We start from the raw sequence: 18,250 nt of genomic DNA on the forward strand, positions 1-18,250 counted from the left end.
TCCTTTCCTCCTTGCTATTTTTCCCTTATTTTTATCTTTTTTTTTTTTCCCAATATATATTGTCTTTTTTGGCACTATGCTTTTTTCCCCCCCTAGTTATCACTTCTATTAACAGAACTGTGCAGGTTTGAAAAACAGGGCCCTTACCCCATTTCTATAAACTGAATGGGAATTCCTTGGGGGGGTCTCCTAAGTAATGCCTCAGCTAGATCTTGCTTAGCTAATGAATTCTTTCCAGCTTGCAGTCCAACACATCTATCTTGGTGTTTCCTTATTAGTTTAAGGCTGTGCATAAGAAGCCATCAAGCATACTAAGAGAGCTGCTGAGGATTGCAGGTTCCAAGCTGTTCTGCTGAGATCTCATTTCAGAGCGCACCCCACAAAGGGTTTGAATCACTCTCTCTCTGACACCCAAAAATGCTGGAGGGAGGAGGGAACTCCTTGTGCTCTTGTTGCACACATTTGTATGGAATCTGCTTCTCCTTTGTTGCAAAACATATTTGGGGATTCTTCCCCTTTTGTGGCAGAGACTACAATTCGCTACACTCAGTGTTTGCACTATTTGAGCCCCTTTTCTTTCTTACAAATGATTTCCCATTTCCTTCAAAGGCTTTGTAATCAGGTAGACAGAACATTAGGATGCAGTTTGAGCGAAGGATGATCTTAAACGCTTTCTTTCAACAGAAGCATTTCCATTGGCTCTAATTGTTAGTTCAAACACTAATCTGTGAGGGGGTGGTGGGGGGAACGATGACAAGCAAAGCTATTCACAGATTTCACTTTAATATACTATAGATTTTCATGGATTTTACTACTGCTCTCTATAAATTTTTTTACCACTTTGAAAACCTTCACAGGCTTCACTTCAAATATATTTATGATGGCCCTTCTGCTGACCCCAAGCAGGTTAATCTGGTGATGCATATTATATAATGTGATTACAGAAGGTAAAATCAGGATAATAAGGTACAATGTGTGGAGTTCTTTAATGGCTTTGATGTGTATCTTTCAATTTTCAGTCTTGCCTGTAAAAAGCAATAAAACCCCCCTCAGTTCCAGCAGTGCTTGTGCTCCTGGTTTCACATTGCTGTGTTATTCTAGTCTGACATGTACTGTACCTGTCTTGTTTCTCACATTCATTTCTCTTTAGTCTTTTCAAAGTTATGAATACTTGAGACACTCCTACAAATTACTGTGCTGATTAAAAGTCCTTGATCATATCATCTTTTAGTTTTTAAATGCACTGTCAAACAATAGAATCAGGAATATGGGGCTGCTGCAGTTATTTCATATTAATGCTTCAAGTTCAAACAAAGTGTCAAGATGACTAAGTACAAGGGATTTTCAGAATGCTTTAATGTTGCCTCGTTTCAAATCACTTCATAAGCAGCTTGGTAATGAGCTCAATAAATTCTACTGGAAAAAAAATGCTACCAAAAAAAAAAGTAGGTTGCTATTTTATAATTAGCCCTCTGGGCTTGTGCAAAGGAGTCTTTCTTCCTGTTTGAAATCCACTTTGTTGGTGCTGTGATGTGGAGATGGCTAAATGAGTATGAAATATTGTAATTAAGTACATCACAAGATGTTTATCTTATCAGCAGTGTTTTTCTTTAAAAGATGGCTTGCTGACCACTGGTGTAACATCACAATTTTTCTCTGCTTTCTCAATTTAATGCACAGAGGTTTACCAAACACTGCAGAAGACAGCAAATAAGCAAAATGGAAGCCAAGTAGTTTGTTTTTGTTGTTGTTGTTGTTGTTTTGGGTTTTTTGAAGGAGCAGGTATGTTTCCTTTCAATCTGAGCTGTTTAATCCCCAGATGAAGTGAGTTTCTGAAACATCCTCTAGATCTGATGAGAGAGTTGTCCATGGAGGTGTTGGGGCTGTGTGGTGGGTCTTTGCACACCCTGCTGAGTAGCCCTGCCTTTGTTCATGACAGAAGTAGAAAATCAGTTTGACTGCTGGAAAGCAAGTCAGTTTATTATTTGATGGACAGCTGAGCCACTGGTCTCCCCCTTGTTCTCTGATGATATTCTAAAGGCTTCCTAGCATGTTAATCCTCTGACCTCCTGAATTTCTTACATTAACTCAGCCAGGCGGGACTGACGTAGCCCATGACACATTTGTCTGTAATGACGGTAAGTTTCATGCAAGGATCTCTTGAAAAGTTTTTCTGAGGGGGCACTTTGATTGAGTCAAGTGGTTAAGATTGCTTGTGTGGTTTTCATGGACTCTACACAACTTAGTGCTTCTAAGTATGGGCACCAGTTTGACTGTGCATGTGTCCTGGAACAAGAGGTACTCATGGTGTTTTGCTGTATTTACTCATTGCTGTCCTGATTTCACAGACATCTTGTTTACAATGGGCAATAAGATATGATGCTGAGCACCTGAAGCTTTTGCAGAATAGCTTCTCACCCCCTTATGGGACTCATAAGATGCATCAGCATGGCTCCACACTTGGGCTAATTTGCGCTTCTGAAAGGCAACTTCATGTCTCCACCCACTGCTGAACTCAGCCATTTACTCAGGGTTATGTGACTTAGGGCTGGATCTCTGGCAATGCTGCCCTAAAATATTGTGAAATCTTTCTTAATGTGACTAATAATTTGTGAAGCATGGCTTACTGCTGCAGGAGCTGTGCTCCCAGTTCACAATTATATCACATTTATCCATATGTCTACTCATTTTATTCTTCATATTAATTTCAACAAATTTGCTAACTAAAGAATTCAGACTGGTATGAAGTTTCACACATTCATCCTTATGGCATTTTTTATTCCATTGGTAGCAAGTCAGTTTTAATTTTAACTTGCAAGCAGAGTTTATAATCCGCCAATACGGTATTCTTTTAGAACTTGGCTTCATATTTCTAGGTGTCAGAAATTTGTTACTCTTTATTTTTCCACTTTCTTCTAAAACTTCTTCTATTGACATTTAAGTTCAAGATAGTATCCCTCAAATATAGATTACCCTCCAATATGAAGACAAGTACTAGGAATTTGTTTAGTATTTCTGCTGCAACTTTGCCTTCCTTGGAGACTCTTTGCACCTTGACCACATCCATCATCTGACTGACAAGCTTTCTGTTTTAAAACATGTTTAAGGAAAATATTTATTATTAGTTTTATGCCTCTGCCTTGGCTGTTGTGTGATGGTTTTAAATTTAACTTTCTTACTTTCCTAATCTTATGCTCTGTTTTTTTTTCTATTTTCCTTATTTAGACTTTTTTTTTCCCCAACAGGCTGTTTTAAATTCTATTGTCTTCTTTGTTCATCTCGGGGGTTTTTTCCTGTCAGCATTTTTATCCTCTTTTAAAAATTCTTTTTTTATAAGTAGTATACAATTACTCTAAGCATCAAAACCAGTGGCTTTAATCATTCCTCACCCACACAGAGTGTTTAACGTTTTTACATTCCTTTAAAAGCTCTTAATATACTTGTTTTTATAAACTCACCTTGTCTAAAACAAATACTAGTAAAATACATAAATTCTTTTGTTTCTCATTCTTACAAAAGTACTGAATTTGAGTAACTAATATTTATCAATGGGGTATTGTCCTTAATTTGCATCATCATATACGTTCTGCACAGTGTTTAGGTTAAATCAGTAAATTCCTTTTGTCTCCCCTTCTAGCAACTCAGGCTTCTTTGGTGACTCAGGCTTTAGCACTACTCATTCAATAAATTAGTTATAGGAATTAAATTTTCTGTTATGGTTTTCTGATTATAAACACAAGTTCAAACTGTTTTATCACATGTGATAAAAAAATAATTCTTGACATTTTTAATGGACTTTTCCACCTGATGTGTTCATTACAGCTGTTTGGTGGACCACTGTTCATTCCAAACCAACCTTGTGCCTCTGGCAACTGTCCTTTAAATGATTAGGGGCAAGTAAAATTCACTTCACTGTACTCTGCTGACCTCATAGTGACATACATTGTGGGGAAAGGCCCATCCAGATGGGAGGTGATCCACTCCTGTGCCCCAAGGCATGAGATCAAGGTGCATCTCCTTGACAAAAAGAGAGTCGACTGCAGCTGAAGTAATAAACACTATCATTTGTCTAAACTTTTGTTAAAGCCCTGCATGATAGAAGTTTCACAAGCTGCCTCAGGTAATACATTTCTACAATGAACTACTCATTTCTTTTATTTGTTCTTAGCTTTTTTATAACAATAAACATCTGCAATTAAGCTTGCTCTGAACTAGACACCTCAAGTGAAGTTTGGAAGCTTAAACAGGTCTCTAGTAACATTTTAATAAATCAGATGTCCCTAACAATCTAGTACACTCCAAGGGAGAAACCGTAAATTCAGACTCAGAGCTAATACAACATGGCATGGCAGCAAGATCCTTTTCTAGAAGAATTCTTCTTTTCTAGAAGAATTTTTGATTTTGAAGGTACAACAGCAATTTGATTTGATTCCTTTCTGCAGTGTGGTTGGTAGACAGAAACTATGTCTCATAAGTTTTTTGTATTTTTGTACCTAAATATGGGCCTATCATTATTCAAGGCCTTGTATAACTGACTTAGCTACCTCATCGAAATTCCCCAAAATACATGTTTCCATTATCCAGTTGCTATGAGGTTACAGACTGGTATCCTTACTGAGCATATATCTCCTCTTATTTTTTTTTTTTTTTTTTCCATGGGACATTCATATATTCCAAATCCGTTTAAATATGAAAAGTCTTAGATTATGAATATGAATTAGCTTATGGCTGTGTAGTTTTGGATTCATCCCACCTTCACATTTTCACAGTTTGATTGCTGAGTTGATGACAGTTTATTTACTTAAATATTTATACTCTAGCAGCTTAATCTCTTTCTATTTTAAGGAAAAGTAACATAGAAAATAAGTTACTCTGCTATTGCCTACCGTGATGTTTGTCCCTGGTTTGCTGTGTGAAACCATGAAATGCAGGACCTGTATCCAGCGTATGCATGTGTTTTATTTTTGGTTTCTTTGTAGTCTGCAAGGGATTTTAAAGCTATTTTCTGAAGTTTGGTTTTAGGTCTCTCTATAGAGATAGTGGAATACCACTTCTATTTGAAGTAAGAGCTCCATGAGGGCTTAAATTGCAGCTAGTGACATTTAAGACAGGTAAAAGAAGCAAAGGTAGTTGATTGCAGAAATATATTACCTAGAGCAGGTTGTGGAATTTCTGTCATGCAAGGCTTTAACAAAAGTTTAGACAAATGGTAATGCTTCACTTCAGCTATAGTTTACTCTTTTTGGCAAGAGGGTGTATTAAATCACTCTTTGGTTTCTTTGTCAGTGTTATTTTCTTCTGGTCTATAGGAAAGAAATTTCTTATTTAACTTCCGTAATTGGAGGTTATAAATAAAACATAGAGATTTTAGGCTAGGAAAATCAGTAAAATGTGAAACCTTATGAGATTGATGATACACAGAGCAGATAAGGCATGTTAACTGTTACTTCAGAATTTAGGCTTGGGATGATGGCTTTGATATTTTAGTGCTCACCACAGGAGACAGAAGCTTCTGTAATCAGTATTAAAATTCTTTATGAGAACAAGCACAGTATGGACATGTCTAACTGCATATTCGATTACTCTTCCATGAATAGCCAATACAATTCTTCTCAAAATCCATGACACTATAGAAGGCAGATTCTGCTACTCTTATTATCATAGTTAAAACATGTATGTACTCCATGCCATAACTACTATGCTCACCAAATAACTTGTTGTTAATACAGGCAAAGTCATATATGGATATATACTGGATATATGCTATAGAACCTTACCCTAATTCTTTTGGAGAAACATATAACTCAAATCTGTCATTTATTGATAGCTAAAATTGAATTTGTGTACCTGAAAAATAAGCCTAATTTCCTGGTGCAAAAAAGCCCAGAAAGTTGGGGGCTTGCTTCATTGTATACAGTTGAGGTATAGTATAATAGTATATGAGGTATATTAGTTATATAACCTAAGCATCTGCCCTGTTGTTATCCATACTATCAAAGTAATTTTGAAAGTGAAATTCCTAAGAAATATGGTTTTCTTGAGAAAGCTGTGGCTCTAACGTTGGAAGTTGTAGTCCATGTGTCAAAGAGTGAAAGCATATCTATGAAGGTAAAAAAGATTTGTCACTGTTAAATGACAATTCACAACTAGCACTCTGTCTCTAAACTATTACATAATAAATATAATATGCATTGATACAGGCATTAACATCATTCAGCTACAGTTGTGAACACAAACCAAGGTTATGTAATTCTCTTCTGCAGATGGCAAAGCTGTGGATATTGCTGTGATATACCCAACCAGAGTGATCTTTCCTAAAGATATCCTCAGTATTTTCCCTGTGTCAATAAAAATGGTAAAAGAAGTATCTGAGAGGAACAGTAATAGCTTCTGAGTTGCTATTGCCAAGTATGAACTCAGAAAGGAGAGAATCTAGTATGAAATGCACATTAAGAGCCATACCAGCAATAAGATACAATTTTAAAAAACAGATACCTTTACTACTTTTTCTTTTAAAGTCTTTCGCTTGCCAATCAGTATTACTTTGGTTTTATTTAGATTGAACTTCAGCTAATTCACGTCATCCATATAATTTTATCACATCTGTCAAGCACCGTAAAGCACAGAAATTTATACATAGGAGTTTAATGAAAAGCAGATGAAAACTTTATATTTGTAATATTATTAATATTTCCAGCAGAATAGTTCTTTTCTTTCCCCACCTCCAGCCCTTTCTCTTTTGACAGGCCTGCCTGTCTGCCTATCTGCCCTTCACAGGTCTCTGCCCATTCTCAGGGGATGGGCTTGTATAAGCATGGTAACCATGTGTTTAACAAGGCAGGTGACTGGCAATCTCCAAACCTGCACATCCCAGTATATTATGGGCTGAGGAACAAGTGCACATTAAGCATAGGAGAAGGGACCACAGAGAAAGAAGAACCCCTCAGTCATTTCTGTAAGGCTTCACTGTCCCTCATGTAACTGCATTGTTAATGGTGTCAGTGTTTGTTGGCAGATGTAGAAAATTCAAACTCCTCATTTGCTCTTCAGTGCTATAAAGTATAGGTTATGGTTCAGTTTCCCTTGCTAAGATACCTTGCTGTGGCCTCTCTAAAAAAGGAACAGCAATTCCAACATAAAATGGGAAAATCCTCTCTTAACTTGTCCATTTTGTGACTTCACTTCCAAAACACAGGTCAGTCACCACAAAAAAAATGGCTCTTCTTCCTTGTTCTTTGCAGAAGTATGATTTTACACAGATTTAGGTGGGACTATTCAAAATTTTAAATTTTTCTTCTGCATAAGTTCAACTGAGTGGAAATATGTTTTTGTTTCTCTCCACAGGATCAGCTACTATTTTCTGGTATTTTTGTGAACGATTTTTCTCCTCTCAGCAATAAAGAGAAGATTTTTTTGGATCCAAGTGCATTCTGGTTGTAAGGGTAAAAATTTCTCTTAATGGCCATCTCTGATTTAGGGGTGAATTTCTGAAACTGAATAAAAAATTTAGCAGTTAAAGATGAATTGCAGAAAAATGCTGAACTTGAACATCATTACCCTGAAAGCTTTATGTTATTTTAGCACACCACAAGAAGCTCATTTGAGGGGAAAATGTAACAAAATAGATGGATGAACAAAACAGGGGAGATGTCACCTAATTCTTTCTGAGAGAACCTCTCAATCTTCCTGTCAGCCTAATCTTCTGAGAAGAATTCTTTCCCCTAGAATAATTATAATGAATAATCTTATGTACTAGTGCTATAACTTCTGCACCATTGTTTACCTGTCTGCCTTTGGGATTGGAACCATATTGCGCTTAGACTGCTGAAATTTTGTAAAATGTCATTATTTGACAGTTTAGCCATCTGCCCTCATCCAGATGCTCCCATTCTCTAGACTGATCTGTCGCTGAATGAATGCAAAAAGCACGGCAGTCTCTGGAACCCATTTACTGTGAAGCAGTGTGCACTGGTGTTTGCTGGCTCAGCCATTTCCTCCCAAATGTTGTGCATATTCATTGCTCTTCTGAATATTTTGTCAAAAATGTTATTGGGAAACCCTTTTTTTTTTTTTTTTTTAAATCATGTCAGAGTTAGCAATTTTTAAGTCAGTAATTCAATTTTTTTTTGGTAGAAATGCTGCTGTCCCATCTCCCTTGGGAATGCCACCATTTGGATCTTGTCTCAAACTTTCAGTGTTGTACAGAAGATCAAGAGAGGATGTAAACAAGATGAGTACTTTCTGCTTTTTTTCTGTGTTTTGGAGCTTTTTCTTCTTTCATAAATATCCTCAGATTTTATCTAGTCATGAGAACACCAGCAGTTCCTTCAGGACATTTTCTCACTTAAATGGGATGCTACGTTATATCTTTGGAACATTTTTTGTTTTTACATTTCTTTCTTCTAATATACTTTGTGATGCTAGGTAATTTCATTTCCAGGAAACAATAAATCTGTACATAAGCATTTTATTTAAAAAAAAACCAAACAAAATTTAAGAAAAAGTCACCTAGGTATTTGATCAATGTTCTTAAAGAAAAATAAATCCTTTTGAGATGGATGAGGCATGCAGCTTTGGGATGTAGCAGAGACCTTTCAGCAGAGAGAAGAACATCATTGTACAGGGGATAAAGGAGGGAAGAATTTACTTACTTCCTCTGTTCAGACTCAGACTTTCTTAATACACAGTAGCAGTCTGCAGGCTGCTGGAGGGTCACAGAGGGTATGGATAGAAGACGTACTTAGGATTTAGACTCATATGTCAATAAGTAATTGCTTCAGAGATGTGACTTGCACGCAAAAGGATACAAGTAATAGTCATGGGAAAAAAAATATCCTTCTCCTCTAGTCACAGTCATAGAGGGAAGAATAAATCTCATTTTTATATACTGTTCTTAACTGGTGTTATTATTCGTCACCGGGGGAGAGGCTTGAATTGTTAGAGAGGCAGATGGGATCATCTCTATGCCCAGGTACTTAAGTAGATCTCTGCACTGTAGTGCATGAGTGCCTCCCAAATACTGAGAAATAAAAATAATAGCTCATGTGTTTTTTCTGCCATCTGAGACTTTAAAAGAGATAATGGGTATTATAAAAGGAGTTGTGTGTGTCTGAGCCAGGTGCGCCTCATGTGTGCAAAACCTCTTGTATTGTCTCCTCAAGAAATCAATGAATTTTTGTTTGCTTCCAATACAGAAAAAAGCAAAAACATGGAGGAATTGCCAAGATATATGGAGAAAAACAAGGAACAGGTGGCTGTGGAAAAATAAAGATTAAAGTACATTTTACCAGTAGCAAAATTAATTGAGATATACAGAGAGTTCACATGGTCAGTTTTAGTCAGTGAGCAAGCAGGTGCTTATCCTAGATGATAAAAATAAGGTATACATATCAGACAGAGGTTATCACCAGAGGAAGAGATACACTGAATATGGCCTTTGACTAAATAAAACAAAAATTAATTAAAAATTAATTTTTTCAACCTTTAGTATAACATTGTGCTAACATCATGGTACACTAAAAAAGATAAGTTCTAGTAGTGGATACCTTGGCTAGCAAGTTGTCCACATTGAAACAAGTGATGGACTTTTTCTGTGTCTGCAGGTGCTTCTTAGAGAACTAGAATATAATTATTTTTCATAATCTCTATCCTGATATTGTTTATTAATATTTATTAGTAATAATTTCTTTCTTTTTCACTAATACATATTGACCTTGAGAGAAATTTCAAAAGCAGAGAACAAAAGTATTCTAGTATATGGGATGAGCACAGAGTGGAACACAGGGAGTCTTTGTCTTTTTCTTATCTCTTCTTGCCTCCTTATGTTCCTTCTGTCACCTCATACCATTATTATTTGCATAAATATTGCGACAACTGTGTTGCATGCTCCATAATGTTCATTACTGTTTTAGAGGCTATATCTCAAGTGTGGGACTGAAGGAAAAAGAAGACCACATTAAAACCTGAAAAATGAATCATCATTCTGAAACTTGTATCAATCAGCCTGTACGTGATACTAAAACTGACCTGCAGGTCCTTTTGTTGAGTGTAGAAATGTCACATGTGCATGTAAATCATGTGCCAGCCGAGCTGTAGTTTGGGTGAGCTTGAAGAAATGGAAATTACAACTTAATTAGAACAAAAAGGGAAACTGCAACTGCCACAGACTCACAGTCAACAACAAAGATATGCCACACACTACTGGTGTTGTAGATTACTGCTGAATTAGAACAAATCTGAAATCTTAAATCAGCAAGAGTGAGGCTCTTCCTTAGGAACCTTTTCATTGGCTGACAGACCCAGTAAAGGGTTCACAGCTAAGGTCTGTAAGTTCTCTGTTGACCCACTATTGACTGTTTCCTCCACAGCAGGGTTACACTTCAATTGGGTGGTCTGCTGCACTAAGAACTAAAGGTTCAAAGACACTCATTAGCTTAAGTTGCTTCTATTGGACTAAGTTATTTATTTGGCTGTGATGACTCTTGGGCTAATGCACTTTTTTCCATATAGGACTTTTCCATCCTTTTACCGCTGTTGGTGAAGTATTTGTTGTAAATAACTGACTGCCTGACTTGCATGGCAGGTGACAGAGATGAAACAGAAAGACAGGAGTCAAGACAAGTGGTCTGAAGCTGAAGATGATGCTCTGCGTTGTATATAATACTTCTGATGCCTTTTCTTTTTATAGAGTGAACATCCAACCACCTTATTCATAAGCCTCATTGCATAAACAGGTTGTGAGATGCTTGTGAGAAAAAATGCAGCTGGAAGGTAGCATAGAAAAGAAAAAAAAATGGGAAAAAAAAGAAAGAGGAAGGGTAATTGCCTAGCTGTGCAAAAAATAACTGTGTTGTATGGATAAAGTTTAATGTTAACAAGTTCTGCTAATTTCCCCACAGCACATTTTCATGATGCTAACAAACAAGAGCAGCTCGTTAATTATAAGTAGCCATGTTAGACTTTTTATTTCATGCTCCCCGCTTTTGAGCAATGTTCCTTCTTTGTTTCCATTTCACGGTCTAAAAATTTCCTCAAACATTAGATCAGGAAACCTTACTTTTGTGTTCCCATCCTTTCTTTGCCCATCTTTCATCATCCACCATCCTGTTGTTCACTGCTTCCTACTCAGTGTCAGCAGTGTCATTAGAAGTCTTCCCGCAGTCATCTGTGGTTTTATTCTCCTCATTTTTACTTATTTACTTCATTGTATCTACTTGATCTGGCGAGTTGTTTTGTTTTGTTTTGTTTTTTATCTGTATTGTGACCTTATTGTGTACTCATTCATATCATAAACCCTTTTTGTATCCTGTACCAAAGTGGTTCCAATTTTTATTAGGACTTAAAATCAGAATATGCTGAGTTGGAAGGCACTCATGACTCTGATGACTCTGATGATTCTGCTGATTCATCAGAGTAATCAAGTCCAACTCCTGGTCATCCACAGGACATCCCAAGAGTCACATCATGTGTCTGAGAGAATTGTCCAAACAGATTTTCACCTCTGTCAGGCTTGGTGCTGTGACCCTGGGGACCCTGTTCCACTGCCCAACCATGCTCTGGGTGAAAATCCTTTTCTAATAGCCAACCTAAACCTCCCCTGACTAAATTTCAGGCTGTTTCTTCAAGTCCTGCCTCTGGTCATGAGAATGAAGGGATCGGTACTTGGCCCTCTGCTTCCCCTCCTGAGGATGTTGAGGACCACAATGAGGTCTCCCCTCAGTCCCCTCTTCTCCAGGTGGAACAGACCAAGTGACCTCAGCCTCTCCTCATAAAGCTTCCTCCCCAGACCCTTCACTGTCTTTCTTGCCCTCCTGTGGATACTCTCTAATAGTTCAATGTCTTATATTGTGGCACCCAAAACTGCCCCCAGCACTGGAGGTGAGGCTGCCCCAGCTCAGAGCAGAGCAGGACAATCCCCTCCCTTGCCTGTGGCCATGCTGTGCCTGATGCACCCCAGGACAGGATTGGCCCTCCTGCCTGTCTGGGCACTGCTGACTCGTGTTCAACTCGCCATGGACCAGGAATACTAGGTCCCTTTTCACAGTGCTGCTCTGCAACCTTGCAGACTTGGTTGTCTCTGTCCTTGGGTGACCTTCAGATCCCAGCTACTGACCAGAGAATTACCATTGATTCTAAGAGTTTTGAGGTCACAGCTTTGACGTTTCTCAGCTGAAGTATGCCCATCTTGAACAAAACTTTATATTGGGGACCTGGGATGAACAGATATGGATTAATAATCACAAACCAACAGTTTCTAATGCTTCAGGGAAAACAAAACCATAGTAACCCAAGCTCACTTTAAATCTGATTGATAGTTAACTGGTGGCCCCATTTACTGAAGAATTCAATATCCAATGAGGACCTAGTTCTACAAATAACACTAAACAGATACAGAGCTCAATGGACTGAGTCAGTGGTTTCTTTTCGTATGTACAGTGGGGAATACGTGCCTTTCTATAGCCAGCTGATTTTATTGAAGAATAGAGGAAAGTTTTATCAACTTTTTCTTTAATTTATGAAGTGTCTTTCTCCAGGAAAAGGACATATTCCACTTGGTTGTGGAGTTTCAAATAAATAAGTGGAAATACACAGATAAAGTTGGGTGCAAGAAATTCAGATCTGATGTTTAAAATACAGTGCAATTTTCCATCTTCAATGCCCATCTTCATTTAGAATATGTCAATATTTACAAGAAAAAAAAAAAAAAAGAGAATCCCTTAAAGTTATTTCCTAACCTTCTGTACTTTCAGCTTTGACAAGAACTAGTTTACCAATCATCAACTTCTTTCCTTTGAGTCTGTTGCAATAGCCCTGCTGGGGATCCATACTCAGCTAACAACAGCTAGAGCCTCTGAACTATTCAGAAGCTTCTGTGTAAACTTTTCTTTTTCTTCCTGACAAATTCCTCTTCCCTACCTTATGAAGGGTAATATGAATCTGATACATCTTCCCTATGTTTCTTCAGCCAGAGATGTTTCTTCTAAGTATTTTCTACTCAATTTGTTCCTCTTTTTTTCCTACCTGAATGATGAGAAAAAATAAATCCCTTGAACTAAAGAAACCCTGGGAGTTGCTGGTTTGGACTACTAGATGCAATAGGAATCTTTTGCAGTCCCTAAACTGCACAAGCATTCGGTTTTTCAGCCTAGTATCAAGAATCACTTTATGCTACATCATTTAGTAGTATATTAATCTTGAAAATGTTCTTTTTTCAGCCAAAGATGTGCCTGAAAGCTGGCATTTTTTTGTCTCTGGTCTTTGCAGGTATCCTTAAACAGCATGATTCTCTCCTGTTCTGGGGGAAGGTCATACTGCATGACAATTAAAGTCCTATTCGCGATCTGCTGTGCCTTGGCAAATGCAATTGACCTTCTTTGAGAGGTGAAAACTGCCTTCTGTCTCACCTAGGGTCAGGCTAAGCTGTTCAAACTTACAACAAAACAACCCCTTTCCTCCTTTTAATTTGTAAGGTGGACTTTGGCCCCCTGACCCTACTTTGGGACAAATGTATTGCCAATGGGAAAAATAGAACATTAATACTTTTTAGTGTCTTTTTCAACCAATCACAATGGCCTGTCTAACTACATTTTCTGTCCTTAGTTGGGAAGGAGGGGAAGACTTACTTATACACTGACATTTGGCAGCCTGCCAGCTGTTCGGTACATTTCGTTTGAATTGCTGCTTTCTCTTACTTTCTGAATAAACTCTTTTTAACCAAGTCTTGCTTGAACACATTGTAGTTGGCCCTGGGTGGCACTTTTAAGCCCTAAAGACTACTTTAAGGAGATTGATACATGAATGGATGTTCCAAGTCACTCCAGAAATGTGCTAGCAAGTTAAGGAGTCGTGAAACGTGCCTAGTTGGAATGGTGATTTGGTTTGAAAACATTTTAATCTGTGTTTTAGGTCAGGACTCGTCTGATTTCAAGGGATGATGGGTAAGAGAATAAAAAAGTATGCTGCCTTTCTTGAACCACTTAGGGAAAAAAAATGTAGACTATCTTTTAACACTTGCAAAGTGAAGTCATTGCACATGAGTCTACCTTATTTGGCTGGCATTTCTGGTTTATTTGGCTGCTTCTGCTGTTTTTGTCACTGTTCCCTTTTCCAATTGCTTTTCCTGATCTTTACAGCAACATGGTGTTCTTACATTTTTTTCATGACACCTCTGTAACAGTCGAAAAGGGTGCCATATCCTTTTGGCAATACTTTCTCAAAAAAACCCTAAATTATGTTGTTAGAAGACTGGAGGGTTTTTGTTTTTTTTTTTTTTTTCCTTTGTTTTCTCACTCTCTCACATTTCTGTTCCCTATTAAATCACAAAGTAAAAAGAGGTCCTTGTAAAATGCAAGAATAACCTGGAACATTTTTTAGCAATTCCAGAAGGTCCTAGAAGTTGGATAGATAGGCATGGTATTCAATATTATGAAAGCAGAATTAAATTTTAGGGTTAATATATCAGATCTTCTATGAAAACAACATGGATGTTGAAATAAATATGCAAAAACTTTTGTTAGCCATATCCATGTCTTCTTTACTGGTCAGATTAACATGCCTCCTGTATTGTCCAATTGCTGTGTTAAACCCTTTTCATGGATATCTTGGAGTGTAATTTGTGGGAATGAAAACTCAGGTCCACATAAAAATAACTAGTATTACTAAAGTAAACAGTAGGTCTGAACATGAATACGTACTTTGCTTTTTGCTCATGATTCTCAGCGTAGACACACCCATGCACACATTTTTCATATTCAGAGATGCAGTGGATATTTGTGTGGATACTTTAAGAATGTGCAAATACCACCACCCTGTAACTGAATCCAAATTTCAGAAAATGATGCATAGATCACTTAGTACTTTAGCAGAATGTCTTCTGATAATGATATCCTAACCTTTATTGCTCAAAGAAGAAGCTGTATTGTGTAAATATCACTCTGCAATTGTTGGGGTTTTCTAAGAAATACTCTAGATACTCTTAATCTGTTAAAATGAATTAGGAATTATTTTCTTTTTAATTCAATTTTGTGGTCGCTGCTTATATAGTTTCCTTTCTAAAGGACTGTGCTATGTCCAGTGCTGTTAGTCTTCTAATATTTTCCAACAGGATAATATATCTTCGGGGTTTGAAAAGGCAAATAAGCATTGCAAAATGTTCATTCAAAGCTGTGTGTTTGTGTGTCAACTTACTGTTTGTGTTTACAATGAAAAATATGGTCAGATTTTAACATTTATGAAGCTACAAAGCACAACTAACAACAAATTAATTCAAGTCTGTGCCTAAAGTTTAAGAGCAGTTGTAGATAGAAAAACACCTTTACATATGGACCTCTGAGCTCTCCCAAATGGAAGTGAGGCAAAAGGCAGAAACACTGTCATACACTAAAAACTGGCTTGATTTCTGAGCAGACTTTGTCATTTTTTCATACCTGAAAAAAATCCTGCATTCAAAAAGCCCATGTGGGATATTATATAGGACAGGGGGACGTTAATAACAGTTATTCATAATCTACTCAAAATGAAATCCCAGGCTGGGCATGATTCAGCAGTGTACTGAACACTTAGCTACAAATCCATCAGAGAAAATAATCAGGTCTGTTTTGAAGGGGAATGTCAAGATCTAATTTTCTGATGGTATTATGCCTGCTTACCACAGTGTAGTCACAAGCACAGTGCATAAACCTACTGTTTCCTTGAATAAGGCAAATATCTTGACAGGGGATGTCCATTCCCTATTTGAAAGTAATTTTATAAATTCTATGAACACTAATTTATTACAGTAGTTTAGTTTAGAAAATGTCACCTTCATCTTGCAAGCATAGGTATTTCTCATATATACATGCCTCATCGGTTTTTATGGATATTATACAACTCATAGTACTTATGAATACAGAAGATATTGAATGCTTCACATATCTAGTCTATAGTGCTTCCTTCTCACTCTAAGTAGAGTTGTTAAAAACATCTGGATTTCTAAAGGATCAGTGTTACTCATGAGTGAGTATCCATGTTCAAAAGTGATTTAAGTGTCAAAAGCTAAATATGCAAAGGAAACTTTATGAATTGAAAAATTTAGTTTGCTGATGTATAGGTTCCCACTCAAACCATGGTCTATAAGATGCAGGAAGAGATAAGTGCCTACGTGCCTCTTTTACACAAATTTCTGTGCACTGAAAAGATGACTTTGGAGATGATTGCCTTGGCCAGAGAGCCAAGGCTGAGAAGTGAGGTCTCGTGAAGCCTGCTGAGGTTAATGAGGAGCTTCCAGGTAACACGGGACCATTAGCCCTTTTTCTTTTTCATCAGTGCAGCCTGAATAGGGACAATGTCTGTTCCCTGAGACACTCCTATTTCTTCAGGTGTCTCTCATTCTTGTCCCAAAAATGCTCATACCTGAGATAGTAGTTTTGAGCAATCCACTTGTTGCAGACAGAAACGCCTTAAATCCTCCTTAAGCACCTGTACCTGTCAGAATTAATTTAACTTGATCATTTAAATGGTTTTGTAAGCCTAAACTGATAACCTTAGGACTTTTTGTTTGTTTGGGGGTTTTAGTTTTTGTTTGTTTGTTTTAGGTCCATTAAACAGGCATAGGAAGAAGCCAATTCCTTTTGCACACTAACCACACATTATTGATTGAAGTGGCTGGCTGAGGTTCTGCAGATAATCTTATACACATCAAAAGTTAAGAAGCTCCTGTAGGAACTTTAGTTTCCTTGAAGTCAGTTGGATTCTGATGGTGAAATCTTAAGCCATCAAAAATGACCTCTGAAGTAAAAAAGCCTATTGACATTTCTGACTCCAGGCTTTGAGTTTAGGAGCCTCATGATGCACCTGCAGCATAGATCAAGGTGTGTGTACAGATCATGTTACTGTAACTTTCTCATTTTACTGGCAGCAGTGTGTTGGCAACAGCCTGGAATTTACTGTGGGCTGCAAAATCCTTCTGTAAAGCTGGGCTAAATATTACATGTTAGTCTGCCCTGAACTCTGTACTGCTTTAGCAAGGCCAGCTAGCTTGAGGAAATAGTCAACAATCTCCTTACAGACTGTCTTTCCCACGCTCTTATAGTAGAAATTCTGGAATAGCAGACAAGAGAGAGTGTATTCCTGTCTTGTATGAGTGTTGTGGTATTTCATATTTCATCAGTTTATTCAAAGTGGTGCAGAACTTGTGGATAGAAGGGAAAAGATGCATTGTATTTTCTTCCCAAAAAGGCTTAGCTTTATGAGGGTTGCAAATCTATGTGCATCAATTGACACCCAGGGTCTTAGACCTCAAAGGGTGTAGTAACACTTGTGATTAAAGGTCACTGAGAAGAGGTCTGTAATGCACTTTTAAAATTGCCTGAAGTCCAGGGGCAACTTTGATTTTCCGGTGTTCTGGATTTGATGTAGGCACTGTACTAATTGCTCTGATCCTCTGTGAAAGGTAACACTCACGTATCCTTGCCAGTATTTCTGGATCATTAGGTGACATTGACACTTCTAGCCTTAGGATATCACTAAAATTAGAGACCTTTAACTTTAGCTCAGTTCTTTGTGCCTAGAGGAAACCAAGGTATTTATTTAATAAGTCCCTGCTGGGAGGTTCCTGAGATCTTTGCCCCCTTCCTTTGGCAACACTCTCTGCAGTCTATGATTGGCATGTGCCTTTCTGTCTACTATTTTGGGTCTTCATTAATACTTATGCATTTGCTTGGGGCTGTTTCAAGCTTCTCTGCTCTCTAATGTATTGTTTATTGGGATTCTCAGATCCCAAGAGTGTCCTGAAACCCTTAGTTCCCAAAAGACCTACATGTTTGCTTTGTAGGCAGCTTGAAATCCTGTTTTTTACCCTCAATTTAGGATGTGTGAAAAGCTATTCTAAAATGTGTTTTTGACTGTTCTGCCTGTTCAGCACTTGTCAGGTGACAATGCAATAAGAATAGGTGAAAGCTGGTGTACACACCACCTCTGCGGCATATATACCACAAATCACAAGGTGCAGTATGTGTATACCTCTTTAGAGTCCCAGCCAAAATTTGAGGATGCTCTGGCAGGTGGATAAGAGAAACAAATGATAAAATTTCACCTCATGTTGCCTGAGGAAAATACAGCAGAAATTTTCTTTATGAAAGATACATCTGAAAAAATGGTGAAGTGCAAATTACTTTTCAAGTATTTTTGTTACATAGAAAAGCTTTTGTTTTAACCTAATGTTTCTGGCTTTACTTGGTCCAGTTTTTAAAATATTAAAAGTTGATTATATTTT

The 18,250-nt window shown here is 37.5% G+C and overlaps 1 long non-coding RNA gene across 1 annotated transcript; it reads left to right on the top strand.

Moving 5' to 3' along the window:
* Positions 1–4,063: 4,063 nt before the first annotated feature.
* Positions 4,064–7,423, top strand: LOC147654737 (uncharacterized). The gene is made up of 2 exons (XR_015283026.1): positions 4,064–4,120; positions 7,345–7,423. It is a non-coding gene; the product is annotated as an uncharacterized LOC147654737 (long non-coding RNA).
* The last annotated feature ends 10,827 nt before the right edge of the window (positions 7,424–18,250 follow it).

The sequence above is a fragment of the Cyanistes caeruleus genome, chromosome 2, assembly GCF_971803275.1.
Source record: "Cyanistes caeruleus chromosome 2, bCyaCae1.hap1.1, whole genome shotgun sequence".
NCBI lineage: Eukaryota > Metazoa > Chordata > Aves > Passeriformes > Paridae > Cyanistes > Cyanistes caeruleus.